The sequence below is a fragment of the Calypte anna genome, chromosome 9, assembly GCF_003957555.1.
Source record: "Calypte anna isolate BGI_N300 chromosome 9, bCalAnn1_v1.p, whole genome shotgun sequence".
In the NCBI taxonomy this organism is placed as follows: domain Eukaryota; kingdom Metazoa; phylum Chordata; class Aves; order Apodiformes; family Trochilidae; genus Calypte; species Calypte anna.
Window position 1 is genome coordinate 13,312,092 of NC_044255.1, and position 19,925 is coordinate 13,332,016.

Here is a 19,925-nt window from a genome sequence, read left to right on the forward strand (position 1 = left end):
ATCCCCTTTTTGCAGAGCAGTGGTGTATCTGAAAGAAGCACAAAGCCCTGCAGCCTCCATCTGCACCCATCCTGCTCCGGAAACAAAATAGCCAACATTCCTACAGCCACCTTTAAATCTAATTTGCCCCATAATACCCCGAAAGGGCCACGTCTTTCTAAGTGCCCAGAACACCTTCGAGTGCTGTAAAATAATAATAGCCAAGGTGTTCCCAGCACGGGAATTTCCTGCTATGATTGATTTCTAATTCGCAATGAAAATACAGCCACCTGTGTTCCTGGGGCCAGGCTGGTGCAGCTGGCTTGCAGGCAGGAGTTCCTCCATTGCCGTGGGGCAGATCCCTGGAGGGCTATGGCTGTAGGAATAAACAGCCATTCTCATTTAGACCCTCTTAGTCAGCTGTTCCCCTAGAAGGAAAGGATGGGTGGGATGCAGGGTGTCCTGGAGGTGACGTTTCTGGGTAGCCTGTTGGGGGCTACCAACCCCAACAACCCTAACAACCCTGTTAGCACTTGGGTTGTGCTGAGCAAGAGCATCCAGAGAGTATGCCAAGATGGGGCAGAGCATATGGGATCAGTTCCGAGGAGACCAGAATCCAGGTTTGCTGCTCTAGGGCTGCACCTCACTGTGATGTGGGCACAGGCCTTCCTTCTTCCACCCTTCCTTCTCCCTCCTTCCTTCTTCCTCCCTGTACATGGCCAGAGGAGTGCCCAGGGCGTGCACAGCCCCCCAGAATACCCTCCCTGTTCTGCTATGGGCATCTGTTTGCAGGACAGACATTGAACTGAGCAGCATTTGATGATTTTTTAAATTTGTGTATTTCTCTTTTCTCTGAACTCAGGTAAGATTTTAGCATCTGCAGCACCCTGTGGCAAGGAGTGCCCAGGATTGCCCATGCACTGAATGAAGCAGCACCTTCTTTTGCTCTCCTCCTGCTTGATGATCCTTGCATAAGATGTTGCTGGTCCTTGCATAAGATGTCGCTGGTTCTTGCATTGGAAAAAAGGAGGTGAGCATCCCAGTGTGGTGTCTCCAAGATGCTTGTGACTCTGCAAACTTCTTCTCACTTGCTGTGACTGTCTGGGGTCCTCATAGTCAGCCTCAGGTGACAAACATTTAGGAGCAGAGACAGGACACTGTGCATGCATGTCCTTGATCAGTGCTGAGACCCAGAGTCTCCAGCATGGCCTGGGAGTCCCATTGCTGCTGGTGGTTCTCTCCCTGCCCCCAAGCAGCTGAAATGTGGTTCCCACAGCCCTGTCATTCATGTTGCAGCACCAACTTGTAACTCGTCACCCCCTGCTGGGAGACCTCTGTGCTCTCAGCGTGGTGGCATGTCCCTATCACCTGCCTCTGGTCCCCTTCCTGCCCTTGGGGTACCCTGCAGGCAGGAGCGGTCTGAGTGACAGCCCTTTCTTGTGGCTGTCAGGAAGGGGGGCAGTGAACACCTGCATGGGGGAATTTGCACTGGGTCTCCATCAGGCAAGTCCTGCTGCTGGCTTGCTGCTGGGAACCTGTCCAGCCCACACTGCTGTGGCTTCCTCCCTGGGTGTCTTCCTTGTCTGCTAGCGCCAAACACATGCCATTGCTGTGCCAGGAGTGGTGTCTCACCACATGTTGATGTGGTTTGGGCCCCCATGTCTCTCATGACTCCCTACCCTGCTGGTGCAGTGGCCTGGGGGCTGGCTGCTCCATGGGCTGCAGGAAGGATGAGAAGGGGCTGGTTTGGCATTGGGTCCCATAGGAGCAGGGAGATGCTGGCATTGCCACAAGGAGAGGTGGGATGGGTGACATGGGACCTGCAGGTGGAGACCCAAGCAGGAGCAGCTCCCTGACAGAGGCAGCTGCAGCTGCTGGGATCAACCTAAGAACCAGCTGGGCAAGCATAGCTGGCACTCATCCATCCCTTATTGCAAAGATGGCCGTGGGCTGGCAGTCATTGCTCTATGCTGCTGCTGTGCCCCCTCAGTGCTGGTAATGGTTTAGAACATCAGCATCACTTTTCCATGTGTGCTCTGGATGGTTGGTTCCTCCCTTGCCATCCTTCACCTGCAGCATCCCTCCTTGCACCCACTCATGGCACCCATCCAGCCTCATCAGGCTGCTGCTTGCTGGGAAACCCAGTGAGATACACGGGGTAGGAGTTGAACTGGGACATTCATTTGGCTGCTTTGGCATCTTACAGTTCTACTGAGGCAGGGCTGCAGCCACATCCTGCTGGCGCAAGGACCCCACCTCCCCTTGGGCAGCAAGACATGGGGGAGGAGGGCAAGGGGGTGAAACCCCTGGCGTTCCCATCCTATACCTCTGCTTCATTCGTTGTATTGCCCATGCTTTTATCCATGCTTTGGGCAGGGCATAAGAGCAAGGGCAAGGAAAACCAGCCCAGCATGTCCTCCCTTGGGCAGCGGGAGAGCCCGAAGGGGCGGAAGTCGCCTGTTTGTTTAAGGTGCAAACAAGTGCTGTTAATCTGCTGCCTGTTTGTATTTCTTCAGAGCCCCCGAGTGCGGGAGGAACGGAGATGGGGTCTCCTCTTTGTGCAGGGGTAGGGTCAGGCTACTGGAAGTGGAGGTGAGAAAACACAGAGGGGCAGCTGGAACCTGCTTTGGGAGGGGAAGATTTTTTTTCGGCTATTTATGATAATTAGTGGGAAACATTCCTCAGGCGTTTCAGATGATTCTGTAATGAAGTTGGGCCGAATGTTCCGGCTTTGTTCCCTGCAACCATTAAAAATCCCCCTTCTTTGGCTGCCTTAATGCAATCCTGAAAAGGCTCAATGGCATAAAAGTGGCTCTGAGCAGGGTGGCACGCCTCCTGCCCCGACAGACAGCCCCTCAGAGCCCAGATTTTCTGGACTATAAACCTCGGCACTCGCAACGTCCACGTGAAGGCTTTTGTGGATCTTGTGTCTGGAGCTCCTCCACATCCCTGGTGCCAGTGGGTGCCAGCTGCCACGTTTTGGGGGAACATCAGCTGGTACAAACAAGCTGGAGAGAGGGAGCACAGGCACAGCCAGTGATGCCATCGCTCTGGTTTTATGGAAAAGCTGCTTTCTGCCCATGGTTGTGTTGGGAGTTTGCTGTGATGGAATGCTGTGCCAGAAGGGGACTGATCCCTGTGAAGGGGGAAACGTGGAGCCCAGCCCCAAGGGAAGTGCTTCTGAATCAGTGCTGTTGTCAGCCAGATACTGCCCTGCCCGCTGGGGCCAGGCGGTGCCCCAGGCACCAGCAATAGAGCAGGGCGTGTGAAATACGGCCCTGCCCCTCAGGGTGGATCATCAGCAGCCTGCGAGAGCCGGCTCATTCTCCTCTGGCTTTCAGCAGTGGAAGGCTTCTCTGGCGTCAGTGATGAAAAGATAATCCACCTGCCTGATCTCACACATCTATCAGCACTCCTTCCCCAAGGATGATGTGTATTAAGCTAATGGGAGCTCTTCTGCTAAAAAGGAAAGATGGCAGGAGCTTTTAGCATCCTGTTGGGGAGTGAATGTTGTGGTTTTCAGTGTCCCTGTCAATATTTCCACCTGGATGCTGGCCGGTGGGCTCAGTGTCCCCATCTGGTTCGGGGGACTTGGTCCCCTCCTGCGACATCTTTAGCTGGGCAAGGGCTGAGGAGCACTTGGGCACCCAGCAGCAGCACAACCGAGCAGGAGGGTGCTGTGCCTGCTGGCCGGGAACCTTTCCAGCTACAGCCGGTGTCATTTAGATCAAATCACCCTTAATGCCCACACACTGCCCCATGGCTGGAGCTGACTTGACATGCTAAGATGTTAAATCATCAGGCAGGGGAGGAGAGAGTGAGGACTTGGAGAACAGTTCTCCATCTCACCTTCTCTGGCTATAATTATGCAATCATCTCAACCCCCTTGCTCATTTCAGTGGGGAAAATTTGCAGATAAAACCCCACCAGCAGGACACTAGAGATCTCATGGGTTGCAGGACAGAAGTATCTGTCACCTCCTCCTTGTCCTGCCACCAGTTCATGCTGGGTAGCCCCGTACTGGCTGTGGGGCTGGTGGCTCCAGGCTGTGTGAGAATGGGCTGGGAAGAGTGGGAAGGCTTTCCTTTTGCCCAAGATAATGCATGGCAGGGTGATACAATGAGCCCAGCTGTGAAGAGGCTAGGGTCCTCCCTTCTTGTTTTTGTTACAGGAGGTCCTGAAGCACCACTTGAATTGTAATGCTTTTGCCCATCCTCATGTCTGTCCCAGCAATCTTTTTTTTTTTTTTTTGAGGAAAAACCTCTAGATTCACAGTAAATTTTCTTTGGGAGCTAGGGTAGATGTATTTGCACACCTGTTGGCACTGGGATGAAGTATTTGGCTGGCAAGGCTGATGGGTCCTGGGTGAAGCATGGTGTGTTTGGAATCAGAGATGGGGACATCATCATCATCAGCTACTGCCTGCATCATGCTTTAAGCCTCCACACTGAGCCAAATTGCTCTCTTTGCAAACTTCACTGCAGGAAACTGGCTAACTTGATGTGTGATGGTGGTGGTGTTTAGCCTTATGGACCCAAGCACCATGCAGAGGGTGGACACTGACAGCACTCAACATCTCTGGCCCAGACAAAGCATGTCTGATTGACCAGGCAGCCCCAGTACCACCCGCATCCCTGCCGACACACCTCCACTCCACCTTCCCCTTGCGTCTGGCTATTGCTTTCCAACAAATTATTTCCATAAGCTCTTGGCAGCGGCTGGAGACAAAAGCACAGGTATGGAACTGTGGCGTGTTCCTGACCTTTCCCACCACCAGACAAATGGAGCCAGCAGCACAAGGCGGGCCCACAACAAAGGCTCTGTGCCGGCCGGAGCGCTGACCCCGCCGTGCCACAGCTACCTGCTGCTCTGCCACAATGGCCCCGCGGCCCCGGCCGGCCTGTCGGGGTGATGAAAAAGGGTCCAAGATAATAATGAGCCTGACTACCACTGCTCTCTTCAGAGAACGGAGTCAGCTCCTTGGGAAGAAAGAAAAAAAAATGAAGAAGAAGAAGAAAAAAAAAAAACAAAAAAAACCCCCTCTTGGATAATAAAGAAGTAACAAACGAAGACTGAAAGCCTATAGAAGGCATCTTAACCCAGTGAAGAAAAAAAATGTCAACATCTGTGGAGCTGTCTGCAAAAACAGACCGAACCCCTAATGAATACCCTCTAGAAAAGGCATTCACTCAAGGAAAGGCAAAAGGCTACATTTTTCTATGGAGGTATAAAGATTTTGATGAATCTGCCCTTTCCCTTTCCAGTGCAGTTGAACCAAGTGCTAATGTTCATCTTCAGCTGTATTAAAGTGGATGGAGGGCGGCAGAGGGGGGAAGAGTCTTGATCTGAAAGCTTATGAGGAGGGTGGATTTAGGAAGCCTGGATAGAAGTCTGAGCACTAAGGCAAGGAAGAAAAGCAACAGGCATTAGAGAAAATACTGTTTAACAAGAGTTTCTTTAGTCAGCCCATTTGAGCAGAGATTGGTGCACCATAAACGTAATCCTCTTAGTACTGACTTAAATGTGTTTGTACAAAACAGGGAAATATAATATGAATGTAATAGTCACGTTTGCTAAAATGCTTAATAAAAAGACAAAAGTCCTTTATTTTGATCCTCAGCTCCAGTGTGGGCTTGGGAATCAGCAGATGTTTTCTCAGAAGACTGCTTGAAAAAAAAAAAAGAAGAAAGAAGTTCAGAATATGGCTGTGTCCTGTCTGGCTGCACCACACAGTACCAGAGCATCTTCACCAGGTTTGTCACCACTGAAAGCAGCCCTCACCTCATGGGCCCCAGTCTCTCCAGCATGTGAGGTGAGCTGCTGTGCTTTTGAACCTGTAAACACCTGAGGAGGAGCAGTTCATAAACAAGGTGTGTTTCAGGTGGGAAGGCACAAACAATATTCTTTAATGTGTCCAGAGGCTTTGCTGAGTAGAACAGTGTTAAGGAGCAGTCCCCAACTGGAAAGGCTGGAGCTTCTCCTGAGCTGGAGTGTGTTTAAGTCCTGGGCTGACAGGTTCAGACCCAGCCAGAGCTGTTGTGAAGGGACCATAAAAGCCACCCCCAGGTGATTCTAACCTCATGCTATGGACAGAACAGGGAAACAGATGGGTAGAGCTGCTGTAATCCCCATCCTGACATCTATGTTCACCACACATTAATTTTAAAGACAGTTATGAGAGAATTTTTGCAGGTGGTTTTTTTTGCTCAGTTTGGGGTTTTGTGGGCTTTGTGTTTCTTTGCTTGGTTGGTTGTTGGGTTTTTTTCCATGAATTTGAATGGAAGAGATGCAATTTAAGCTGGAAATATTAGTGTTTCTGTCCCATGGGCATGGCTTTAACTTAGCAAACCTTGCTGAACAAAATGAATGCATGGGCCCTTCACCTGCAGCCAATGCAACATTCGTGCTGCTCAGAGAGTCCTTCTGTGGGGGGTCTCTAACCTAAGTGCAATTTCATAACTGATTACATGTGGAGAATTTATGTCAGATGTCTCCTGCTAAGACTGTCTGTTGGGCCTGAGGTGGGAAACACTTCTGGAAAACACATTGTACAAAAATGTCCAGCTCCCTGCACATTTTCCAGGCAGTGTAAGTTGTTACACTGGAGTCAAAGGATTGTAAGTAACAGGTTCATTTCTATAGAAAAATCATAGAAAATGCTAGACTTGAAGTGGAATGTTTAATTTTGTCCTAGCTTTCTAAACTTTTAGTCTTGATGCTGTACAGCCATACTGGCTAGTATTAAATATGTTAGATGCTTGGTTTGGGCATTGTTGGTACTTCACATTGTGAAATGGAAGCAATATGGGCTGAAGAAACAGTGATGAAATCTGTTCACTTTTCCAGATTTAATAGACTAAGGTTGGTATTCCACAGCAGATTTAAATTTCAGAACTTTCTTCTGATCTGGGACAAAGACCAATGCCACATCATGGGGTGGCTCACACAGTAGGGCAGAAAAGCACAATTCCAAGTTTGTCCCTGGAGATCATGAGAGCTTGGCAGGCATGATGTGCTCCTCAAGGCTTTTGCATGGCACCAGGGAGCTGTTGTCAGGACTGAAATAATGTATTTTCATCTGTTTCTCAAGCAGATACCATCTTGCCCTGAGAAGCCATTGTCTCCCCTTGGGCCAGCCTGGGTGGGTGCTGCTGGCTGGTGCTCAGTGACCCACTGAGGGCTTGGGTAAAGGCTTGGATCAAAGCCAGGGTTTGTGCTGTGGGTTTGGTCGCCTGGTCATGCTAGGGGCCTCTACAATGCCACCTTGCCTGAGATGCAGGGGTGGCATGAGACAGGGTTGCTTCCCTTCCACCATGGCAAATTCCAGTGCAAACTAGGTAAAACCTGCTCCTGAAGAAAATTTCCACTCTAATAGGAAAATAAATGCCCTGGTGGTTTTGGCAGCACATCAGATGTTTTCTGGTATGGCCCATGATGTGTACAGTGAATGCAAAGCATTTTCTGTGGAGAGCAGATCTTTTCCATGAAAACAATATTTCTTTGTTAAAAAAGAAATATATCATCTGGTCTCACAGTTAAGGAGAAAAAAAAAATACTTTGAAAGCAGATATTTTCTGACTGCCAGGGTCATCTGCTTGGGTGCTACAGCTCTGGGTAGGGGATGTAGGGGTGCCTGGGCAAGCAAGCTGGGCTGGCTTCTGTTAGTAGGGACTTGCTGTCACATTGATGCCATGTGGTTCAGATCCCCAGGGTCACCCAGCTCCTTTCCATCACTCATCACTGTGTGGGGAGGATGATAGGTCCTGTGTTTCCTGAGGGTCTGCTGGGGCCAGCAAGGCAGTTGGCAGCTTCAGGAAGAAACCAGATGGTGCCTGTGACATGGTTCACCCAGATTTGTGCTGCTGGATGGTGATGGCTGATAATCTCTGGTGCTGGTCTTTGATGGTTAGGGTTGGTCTTGGCTTGGGTGTGAAATGATGAAAAAAGACCTAAACCAGCCAACTTGCTGTCTGCAGAAAACAGTTCTTGTTAGTGAGAAGAAATGGGTTAATTATTTAGGTCTGCCATCACTTTTGTTATAGGCTGCTTCCCTGGCTAAGGGAAATTCACACAGGGGAGATTTTCCCATGCTGTGGGGAAGGTTTCAGTGCTGAGGGCTTCTGTCTTGGGCAGAAGTGCCCTTCCCCAGTGCAGCACATCTCCCAGGTGTCACAGGAGGCAGTACAAGTGCTGAGCCAGGACAGAGCAAAGGGCATCAAAGACAACAAAGGAGGTGGTAGATCCTTGCTTGCCTCCCTGTCACCCCTCACATCCCTGCAGGGTGTGCAGCTCTGTCTTGGAGAGCAAAAGGGATGAGCACTGGTGAGCCAGGGCTGGGGCAGTTAAATGCAAAGGGCTGAAAGGTACATCAGCCTTGGGAACAGCATTGGCATCTACCTGGTTCCTACTTGCTCCCATGCCTGCTTTGGTTTTTTCTCCTAACAACAGCACTTCTATGTTTCCTCCCAGCATACCTGGTTCCTGAGCCTTGTGTGCAGAAGTCACATTTCTGCACCACTGGTGTTGTTACTGTAACGGGAACAGCACAGTTTACAACCCAAAAAACCCACATCCTTCTGTGAGAGCTTCTCCTACATGATGCTAATGCTTACAAGCTGTGCTACACTGCAGGACAGCCCCAGTAAGCAACACCCCAGCAAACAGCTCGTGTTTTCCATTGCTCCATGGCTGCAGCCATTGCTAATTAATCCCAGGGATGAGCCTCCTGCTGTATCCATCCCCGTGGCTGCTGGACACTGGTACCCGTTGTCTCTTGTGGCTTTGTGGCAGAGGACAAGGCTCTCTCCTGCCAGCCATGGGTGCCCTCCACTGCAGCCCACACTCTGTCCCCACATTTGGCCACAGCTCAGGGCTGTTTATAGCCCAGTGCTGGCCATGGCCTGGGGGGATGCTGGGCTCCGGGGGAAGCGCGCATTGTCTCACAGCAGCGTTGTGATCACACACTGCAGCTAACGTGATTTACATCCCATATTCGACCTTTGGTGACTTCAAAGCTTGGGAGAGAGAGGGATTAAGAGGAGAGGCTGGGGCTGGGGGGGAGGGGGGGGGGGTGGATGGGGGGTGGCTCACCTCTGAGCTCCCGTTGTCCCCTCCCCACCGGACCAGGGATAATCATCTCCCATTGTGCTGCTGGGGAAAGCTGGGGTGCAAACACAGGGACCTTGTCAATATTGGTTTTTGAGAAGACTTTTTTCTATTCTCCTATGTCTGGAGTTTTTGTACCTAAATCCCCTTGGGGCTGCCCAGCCTTCCCCTGGGAAATCAGGATCCTGGGGGTCCCTGCTAACACCAGCCATTGATTGAAATTTCACACCCACCTGTTTGCACACAAGATTTAATTTGGTTGATTCTTCATGCCCTTTTCCTGCTTAATCATCAACCTATTGACCTTAATATTAAAAGGGGCTAAGGGCGAGAGAGAGAGAGACTACATTTCTGTAAGGGAACAAAAGCTCCCAGAGAATAAAGTAGGCACAGCCAGCCCTGAGCTAATGAGTCCCCACCACACACAGGAGCAGAAGACCCTTGGCTGGTGCAGCACTTCTCTCCAGCATGAACCAGTTGTATTTTGCTGTCTGTTCCTTTCCTCACTGCCTTTTACAGGACCCATAGGGCCAGAAGGGGTGGAAGACCACCCAGGCTGATCCTGGGCATGGACCTGCCCACTGTGTTTGGCTTTTCTTCTGCACTTCAGCAGGGTGAACATCCTTACTGAAACGCCTTCTTTTTGATGGAAGATGCCTAGATGCAGGAAATTGCTCCAGGTCAGATGCAGCAGTGGGCAGAAGTCAGGAGCATCCCACAAGCTGCCGTGTCCCAGCACTGCCACATGGCTCTTACACACCCAGCAGAGCATCCATGTGGTGGTGTGAAGCCCACCCCATATTCACAGCCTGCACCCAGGGGTAATGCTGTGCTCTGGTGACCTGACCAGCATGCCTGGCCGTGGTTCATCCTACAGTCAGACAGCTCCTGCTCATTCTGCCTCTGAGCACAGGCAAAGGAAGGGCAGGAGAAAAGGCTTTCAGCATCTACTGAGGTCAGGGGGATGCAAAACAGAGCCTTTAACCATCCCAGTGGAAGGCAGGCTGGGACTGTCCAGCCTGAGATATGTCTGGCTGGAGGCACAAGGCTGTAGGGGAGGCCTTGTGTTAATTTGCCATCAGCCCCCACCAGCAGTGCCAGAAGGAGGAGATGGGTGTGCCGGTAAGGGCAGGGCAGAGCCATCACGGCCCCATCTGGGAACCCCATACACCCACAGGGATCCATGCGTGGGTTGCTGGCTGCTCAAAGCATGCTTCCAGCCCAGGGGCAAGACCCCAAGCAGCAGAGGAGAGGTTCCATCCCTGCCTCTGGGGGGCCCTGACCGCCCTCCCTGCATCACCCTGTCTCATGGGGAAGAGCTCTTGGCAGTTTCTGCACTTGCAGATGTAATCTGCCTGCTGGAAAGCAAAAAAGGAAAAGGAGCTCTGTTTTTTTTCCCCCTGCCCTGCCCTAGCTGAGGTGAAACCCAAGCTGTGTGGGAGCCCGCCAGCGTGTGTGGCTGTGCTCATACATGTGTGCGGTGAGCCGCCCGTGTCCTGTGCCCCGGCCAGGGCCGTGCCGGGGGGTGTGGGTGCATGTGTGCCTTTCCCCAGGGGGCTGTTTGGGTCAGCAGAGTGCGGTCGTGTTTATTTAATATCTGACGTCCCTTCTGTCTTCAGTGCTGACATTAATTGCCAGACAATGAGCAATGGAGCCCAGATGTTCCCTGGCGGTGGCCTCCCTTCCTTTGCCAGCGCTATGCGGGTGATAAAAAAATCCAGGGGGAAGTTGTGTTTTGGCTGCTGTTGCTGCAGAGCTGCTCGTGGGAGCACGGAGGGGTTTGCAGGTGAGTGGAATTTCCCCAGCGGGGGCTGTCCATGCACAGGCAGCTCCTGCCTCTGCCCCTCCACATCAGGAGCTGGGCATGGGCAGGGTGGGCATCAGGCCATGCAAAGGGCTGGAGGTGACACCAACTGAGGGGTAGTTTGATCTCCAGGACACCCCAAAAAGTTCCTCCCTTCTCAGACTGCAGGAAGAGTCTTTTGCAGGTTGGGCTTGGCTATCACACGTTTGCTTGCCAGCCTGAGATTAACACAGCAGCCTGTCATTTCATAAATATCCTTACTTGTGAAACAAGAGGCTGTTTCAGGGCAGACATGGTCTTATCAGAGAGCCACAGTGCTGCTGGGGCCCTGTACATCCAGCCAAGCGTGCAGGCTGTGGCTCTGCAGCTGTACTGGGGCTCTGGGTGCCCCCAAGATTTGTCCTTTGGACATAAGGGAAGATCAGTGAAATTCTGTGGGTGAGTTTGCAAGGGCTGAAATGGCTGGGCAGAGGAAGGCAGCATCCTCTCCCTGTTTTCCACCATTGGTAGGTAATGTCATTGAGGAAGATCCATAGGTGGTTTGGGGAGCGACAACCATGTTCCCTGCTCAGCCAGGGACTTAGAATGCACCCACTGCTAAACATTATCCATTACCTTTTAACTGGGAATGTGTTATTAGAACAAATGGCACTGGAGAATAATGCATGGGATGGTCTTATTTTTAGAAATTATGTCAGTCAGGGTGGCATCACTTCCTAAAGGGACCTGCGTGACAGGGAGTATAACCAGCTAACCAGCCTGACCAGCAAATAACCCCTTGCACAGTTTCCATATTGCCTTTTTAAACAGGAAGGGAACATGATACAAACGCTATGCGAATTATGATCTGAAAAGTTTTCCTGGCAGGTTGTCACATGAGTTGTTAGTGTCATTCTTTGACATACACACTCAGAGCCTTTCTGTACCACTCATTTAACCCTCTCACCCCACAGTGAGGGCTGCCAGGCAAAGTCTCTCCTGCCCGCCTTATGGGCCAAACTTTTCCTCAGGTGATTTTATGCCAGTGCCTGAGTGGGAGCTCCCCCAGATGCTTGGTGCAGCTCAAGGGGTTGATGAGACAGGGCAGGCAGGGAGACATCCTGCCCGCTGCAGCTGCCCCCTCAACCTCGGGCTTCCAGGCAGGGAATTGGACCAATAACCCCTCCTGTGCACCACTTCCTCTCCCTGGTGCACTGAAGCATCCTCACCCCCCCAAAAGTATCCCTGGCCAAGGCAGGGAGTGTGGGGGTCCTCTCAACTCAGTGGAGCTGAGCGTGTGGGTGGGGGTCCCTGCCCGAGTGTGTGCTCTTCTCCTTCTGGGCTGCCTTGGGTGGCTTCACGCAGAGTCCAGCTGTGCTCTGGCCAGGGAACATCCGCTGTGGAAACCTGGGAGGAGCTGACAATCCCCAAAGATTGGCTGCACACCCAGCCAAGCAAGAGCTGCTGGCTCTTGGCCTAATTCATTGCAAATGTGCTTCCATGTGGTTCCAATCTGGAGCCCCCACTCCCCCCTGCCGCCCCCCAGGGTTCAGCAGGGTCTGGCAGCAGCCCAGTAGGGCAGAGCTGGGAGCAGCCCCGATGCTGGCTTGTGCACATGGCAGCCACCCAGCTCCCCAACCTTGGGGTGTTTCCCTCCTGGGGGGCAGAGGGAACCTTCGCCCCTCCCAAGGGGTACGACCAGCTCACAGCAAATTCCTGCTGGGGACACAATGCCCAGAAAGCTCCCTGCTGGTCTGCATCCTATGGAGGAGCTAACATCTCTCCTTTAGCATTTAGCCAGCTTTGAGCATCGTTTTCCCATGAGGGCTTTATTTTCATCTGCTGCTGGATGATTTGTGGGGGTGGCACTGGGCTGGCAGCCAGGAGCAACCAGCATCCTTTTTTAGCCTTCACTTCACCCTCCCCCCCCCAGTGATCAGTCACAGCCACCTCTTTCCCACCCTCGGGTACAGGTGGGCACAGCACCTTCACTGGCCTCCCTGCTTGCTCCTGCCAAGCAGGCAGGGACTGGGGAAGGAGAAAGGTGCAGGGCAGCTCTTTCAGTCCCCCAGGACTGGCACCGTAGGGACTCAGGAACAACGAGGTCCCTGCTTAAGGCCTGGTGCACAGTCCTAGCACCCACAGTTCCAGGCAGGTCTTTCCCCTTGTCCAATGTACACACCTAGGTTTAACATCTCAAACTAGTGCAAACACCATATATTTATTTCAGATCTTCCATCTAAGGGTCTTTTCCCATCTTTTGAGGTTCTTTCCCGTGTCCTGCAATGCCCCTTTCATGCCACCAGGCAACTTTAAGGTCAATTTAAAGTGAGTCCAGACTTTAACACCCTCTTCCTCCCCAGCTTGTGCATTTGGAAGGAGATTGCAACAAAGCTTCAAAATAATAATAAAAAATTGCCCCATTAGGCAAAATTGCAGCCTCTCTCCTCTCCTGTGTTTATAGCTGGAATAAAAATGCCTGGCAGAGGGTTAACCCTCAGAGCATTGAAATAAAATGGCATAAAATGAGTTTAATCCTCCTCAGGTTTCAGAAGAAGAGGGGTGAACTGAGTGGGGCCAGGGCCAGCACCTGCAATAACATCTTTGCTGTCACCAGAGCAGAAAAGGAAATGAGCAGTCAAAGAGCAGGAGCAGCTCAATGGTGGCCAGGCAGGCTGGGCTGTGGTTGCTGCCCTGCCACCCTTTGCTCCATCCAGAGCCTCTCTGAGGGCAAAGCTGTGCAGCCAGCACCCTGGGATGGTTTTGCTGTGGCTGTGGGTAACATGGTCCCCCAGGCAGCCTGCAGTGTCTGGAGCACTGGGAAGAGTGACCTGCACGTGTGGCTGCCATGGTGGAGAGGGGGAGGTGGGATCCCTCCATCACCCTTTGCCTCCAGCTGTCCGGGTGGGTCCAGGCACTGGTAGGAAGAACTCACCCTGGCAATTGCTTTTGGGAGGGTTAAGCAGTTTGGCTGAAATGTAGAAGACAGCTGTGGGGTAGGTGGGAAGAGGCACCCACAGAGGGTTTCGTGATGCAGTGCCACTACAGGGAGATGAGGGGATGAGCTTGGCTGGACCCTGCCTGGAAGCCCTGACCCTGTGAGAATTGGCTCCATCCCTCCATAAAAAGCCTTGTAGGAGCAGTGCTGGGGTCTGTGGCAGGGCAGCAGCAGTAGAGCTGGGCACCCTGTGAGGTGTGCAGCCCTCAGGGTGCCATGGCACTGCCACCCCAAGGCGCTGAGCTTGGCCTTTTAAGATCAGAAAGGGTTTTGAACTGACGTTAGCTCTGGTACACGGAGGAGAGCGTACAGCAGGGTAATTAAAGCGAGGCTGGGTTTGCCTTTAATGGCTTGCAGCTGCAAATATTTTTCTGTCTTCTTGAGCCCACTTGTAAGTTGTCTGGCTGTATTTCTCATCCTGGCCAATTAGATTCCCATGTGTGCTGCAGGAGTGAAAATATAGAAAGTGAATAATCCTCCAATTCTGCTCCTCGCTGCAGAGGCCTTTGAACCTCTGGCTGCTGTGGCTCCCTCCCTCCCACCCCAGCACCATCACAACCTGTCCAGCCCCTCCATGCATTGCTCAGCTCCCCTCTTTGCAACTGAACTTCATCTCTAGCAAAGCTGCCTTGGCACCACAACTGTTCATCTTCAAGCCTTTCTGATCAAAGCTAGGGGCTTTTTAAATTTTTTTTTTTTTTTAATTTTTTTTTTCTGAGGTTTACAGCCATTTTGCCTTTTGGATTCTGGTTTTCTGCCAAAAGTTCCACTCTAAAATCAAAAGGAGCAGTCCATTAATACAAGGCAGCTGTAACAAGTACACTATTGTATTGTCTCTTCCAAGGTACCCGGGATTTTTAATAAATTGTGGGGCGTGGGGAGCTGGTTGCCTCCAAAAAAGGGGAGGCAAAGAAGGGGGGAGAGGGAGCTGGCAGAACTCGCAGTGCCATAAAACACAGCCTGTCGTTGCGGGGCCCTCGGCACGCTCAGCACTGCATGGTGGTGGGAGCGGTGCAGGAGGCACTCGGCAGCCCCCCGGCTCCCTTCCAGCTCTGGGATCAGGTATCGGTCGGGGAAATGCCGCTCGCTTTGATCCCTGTGGGTTGATGAGGCTCTTTGCCAAGACCCATGCGGTGAAAACAGGCTCACTGCCCCGGCTACCCTGAGCCGGGGGCTTCCGAGGCAGATCCTCCAGGGACAGGAGCTGCAAAACCCGGGGGGAAAGCAGAGCAGCCAGGCGGGGGATGAGGAGGGCACAGAAGCCACTTAAGCTGCAAAGAGGCCCCTGCACCCCCTGAAAATGGGGAGCATGCAGGCTGAGTACCTTTAGGACTCCCAGCCATGCTGGTGCAGGGAGAGCAGCACAGCTGCTGCAGGGTCCCCCTGGCCAGGGGGATTAGGGCTGGTTTGTCTCTGTGCCAGCTCTCCAGCCCTGCAGTGCTGGCATCCTCGCTGCCCTGCTTGTCACAGCTCTGCCCTTGCCTTGGCTGCCAGGCTGCAACCTGTCAGCGCTGCTTGCCTGGGAAAGGCCAGGCGCATGGCTGGGCTTGGCTTGTCCGTGCTATTCCCCAGCCCTGGGGGCTGCATCCCTGCCAGGACAGCCCTTTCCCAGAACTTGTGGGATGGCATCCTGGCATGGCTCACTGTCAGGGGCTGATGGGACATTGCTGGGGTCAAGGGCAACCATGCACAGTCTGGGAAGCTGGTAGGAAGCTCTGATAAGTGCAATGGAGTGTAAACCGAAAGCAGCCATAATCATGAAGAGCCCAGGCCCTGGTCCCCAATTGTGTTTGTGTCTCTCTGGGAAATGTCAGTGTTACTTCCAGTTCAGACTCACCCTTGCAGGGGAAGGTCCTTAAGACCTTCTCTGTCTCATTTCCCATGGGAGACATCACCCAGCACCCAGCAGGAATGTGTGCAAACTGCCTTGCTGGGCTGGGGGCTGTGCCTGATGCCCCTCAAGACTCTCATCACCCATAGCCAGGACATCAGAGCCTGATGGGCAGAGCAAATGCCAGATGGAGCTGCCACAGCAGCCAATTTGGTTGAGTACCCCTTCCTGCAAATCCTTCGTTTCCCCTCCTCCCCCATGGGATGTGGGGAGCGCCCTACAGTGAGGTGAGCTGAAAGCAGGGAGGATGATTCCTGCCCCAGGGTTTAGGAGCAACAGGGCAGAAGGGCTGTCCCCATGGGCTTGCCATTGCAAGTCAAGGTGAGGATGGCCTGGGAGCAGATGGGACCTGCTCTACTGGTGAAAGGGTGTTTATGCTATTTATGCTAAGTGGTGGGAATGCTTCTCAAGCATTTCGGATGGCTCTGTAACGAGGCCGGCCTAAATATGCCAGCATTGTTTGTGCCGGACAATTAAAAACTCCCCCTTTCCACATTAACGGTGTCTCTGGTGGCGGAAGGGCCCGGGAAGGCGCGGGCGAGGGCAGCCCACAAAGCCCGCCTTTTGTTTCCTGCTCCTTTGAACCCTCTCAAAGCCCCCATTTCAAGGGGTGGCTTTTGTTTTCTTTTCAGCAGGCCTGAACCCAGAGCCGCCTGTTGTTTAGCAACACAGAAATGTGACCTTAATTGACTCTGCTCTCGGGTGCACTGTGTAAATCACTTCTGGCACCCAAGGGGAGTGCGTGACATTCCCCCCCCCCTCGCCCCCGCAGCCCTGCCCCAGCCCTGGGACATCAGGGATCATCCTTCTTCCAGCCATCTCTGGTTCCCAGAGGAGAGGGACCCTGGTTCTGTGCACCCCTCATCCCAGGGTGGCAGGGGAGTGGGATGGGAAGTGAGGCAGAGCCTGCTCCTGCCCCTGTGGCAGAGCTTTTTTCCTATTCCACCAGGGAGCTTGGAAAACTGTTTCTGCTCTGCAAACCTCTTGTGCAGGCAGTGCCTCTTGCTCATGGTCACAATCCAGGTGGGCTGGTGAGCATCTTTACCTGCCTTTCCCGGGACTCACTGAGTTAAAGTTTATTGAGAGACAAATTAAATTATGATGATGAAAATGATTAAGTGATGAAAAGGTAACAACTCCTCCTGCCAACATCTGACATGCACTTAGCAAGATGACTTATTTGTAGGATACCAGGGGGCTGATACATTAACAGATATAATTTGTGGTCTCCCGAGGAGAGGTTAAGGGCTGGGAACAGGGCTCCCTGGGAGCTGGCCCTTCTCTCCACCTCGCCTGCCCCGGCCTTAATCAAGCGATCATCTCAGCCTGCGCCTCACCAGCCGCCTCATTCCTTTCAATGGAGGAAAATTTGCAGACAAATTCCTGCCAGCAGGATGTTGGAGCTCTCCTGCGTGGTGGGATAAAGATACCTGTCACCTCCGCACAGCCCCACCGCCAGCTCACGCTGGGAGCCCTGTTCAAGGAGCACCATGCTGATACCCTTATTTGATTACGCCTCTTCATGCCTTCCTCTGTGACGGAAGAGCCATTCAGGAGCCGCACTGTGGCACTCCCAGCATGGGCTGGCCCTGATGCTGGCCTTTTGTCAGCCCTGCTGGCAGCATGCTGGGCACCAGGGCTGCATGGGGGGCCCCGTGCTGCCCTCCCCATCCCAGGCCAGGGCTCTTCTCAATGCTTTGGAACAGTGCCTTGGCCAGGCTGTTGATTTTTAACCAAAAAACTGTAAATATGAAGGGGGAAATGGGATTTAAAAAGAAACATGAATAGCTCCATGACATAAGTACTCAATTCCGCCTGTATCACCATGCTTTTGGCACAGTGGAGATGCAGCTGCCTGGTACCTGTTAGCCACGTCCAGCAGGAGATCCCAGTGGCACACTGCTGGTGGGTATCAGCCTATGGCCTTGGGAGCTTTTGGTGGGGTTTGTGAGCTTGCAGAGAGGGGATTGATCACCCCTCTGCTTGGGAACTCAAACCTCAGCAGCTTGAGATCCTCTGGCACAAAGAGCCTTCAACTGCAATCTCAACAGAAATGTCATTTTGCAGATTACCTGGCCAGAGCCACCTGGGCTATGCCATGCTACCCACTGGTCCCTCACAATAACACCTGTACCCTGCCTTATTCCAGGGACCAGCAGTGGCCACCTCACCAGCTGAGAAGAGATGTGTCCTCTGCAGTCAAAGCACCTGAGGGGTCAGTCCATGCTGCCCTCTGAATCTCCAAAAGTTTCTTGTAACTTATGTTCAGGTAAGATATGCTGCTCCAGGTGATGCTGGGTTGGAACCCCCAATCAGCCCTGCAGGTGATGGCAGCCTGCATCCCTGACTCTCCTACAGTTCATCATGAAGGCTGCTAGAGATGTGGAGAAATTGGCCCTTGTTTTGTTTTTCCCAGATAGATTAAACATCTCTTAAGTACCTGGCTTGTTATTTCTGCCAAGGAACTTAGGCTTCAAGGTCCTTGTGACTGTAATCAAGCTGCCTCTTGATCTTTCTGATAAACTATGTAGGCTGAGTGTCCTGTCTACCTCCATCCGAAAAGTCTTCAGCCCTTGTCTGACTCTCCTGGGGTACCTCTGCAGGCTCTCCAGCTTGGAGCTCAGCCTGTCTTGGCCTCATGCACACCGCAACAGCCTTGAGTGTGCCAGGACCGGACCTGCTGGTGCAATTGGACCTGCTGGTGTCACTCCCCTGTGCCAGCTCCTCCAAAACAGTCCTTATATATTGCAAAGCCAGTGCTGGAAGGGATGGGGTGGCTGCACAAACCTCCAGGCTCTCCATGCCTGCACAGCTGCCAATCCCCCCACAATGTCCACGGGCTTTGGACACCCCCTCCTTCCCCTTCTCAACATCAAAGTTTGCTGCAAGCATCTGACACCCTCAGCTCTCCCTCCAGTACATTCTGCTCAGCTGGGCTGGGGGAGCTGTGCACAGATTAGAGTGGTCAGGGCAGAGCACCCCTGGAAGAGAGGGGACACTCCAAGCAGCCAGGAAGGGACCCTTACCTGAGTGTAACGTCCATCTTCAGACCCTCAAGCTCAGCTCCAAGGGTCTCAGAGGAGTGCTCTGAGAGGTTCTGGCACTGATTGCTGCTGGTTTCTCCACCTTAGCACCTGATGACCTAGACAGGGCTGGCTGGAGAGCAGTGATCTGGGTGGCCACAATGCAACAAGGAAGACATCTGGGTCCTTAGATGCAAGGTGTCAACTGCAGGAGCTCAGTCCCTTGGGTCAGAGCCAAGATGCAAGCAGTGCCTGCGGGCTTTGCTAACTCCGAAGTCTCTGTGCAAAGAGATGTGCCAGATGGGTTGAATCACCACTGTGTTTGTGAAGATAAGATGACATTCTGGTACTTAATTAAAGTAATCTTGAATGCCTTAATATTAACCAAAATGCAACCATATTGCAGGTGTTTTGTGGACTGGGACTAGCTCTTGCTAACAAGGGCTTCTCACCCAGCAGGCAGCATCCCCTGGTGCCACTGGCTCTGCCAGCCCATGCATACTCACTGCCCTGGCCAAAATGTGGCATTTGCTGGACTCAGGTCACTGCCCTCCAGTAAAGAAGCTCTCGGACGAGCCCCAACAGCACGTCCTGCCACCGGCACCTCCTGAAAGGGACCTTCCGCAGCAGCCCTGGCCCTTTGTCCAGAGGGATAATTGGAGGGAGCAGTGAAACGGGGCTATAATGAATTCTGCTGCTATTCAGCGGGGCTGGGAGGCAGAAAGCTCACTGCTCCTGCCAAAGTGCTGAGGCTGCTACTTCCATTCTGTGGCCGGAGGGGAGGTCTCCGGAGGGCAGCTTGCTATTGAGTAGGCTCCGGGGTTGAAACAACACTCGGTGACTGAAGTTTTACTCTCTCTGTGCAAATGTGCTCCAAAGTGGCTGCGCTCAAGGTCCTTCCCTGCGTGCTTGGCAGGGTTGTAGTCAAGCTGATGGTGCTCCACGGGGCTTGCACAGCAAAAAGCTGTGGCTGCATGACACATCGGGGTGTCCCTGTGCCTGTTACCATGCTGCGCTGACACCAGCTTCAGCTCTGCTGCCCTCGGGGCCTCTGCCAGGCCAAATCCTCATTCCCTCCTCTCCAGGGTGTGGTGCAAAGCTCCCTCAGCCATAGTGACCCTCCTCAGGCCACAGACCAATGCCTGA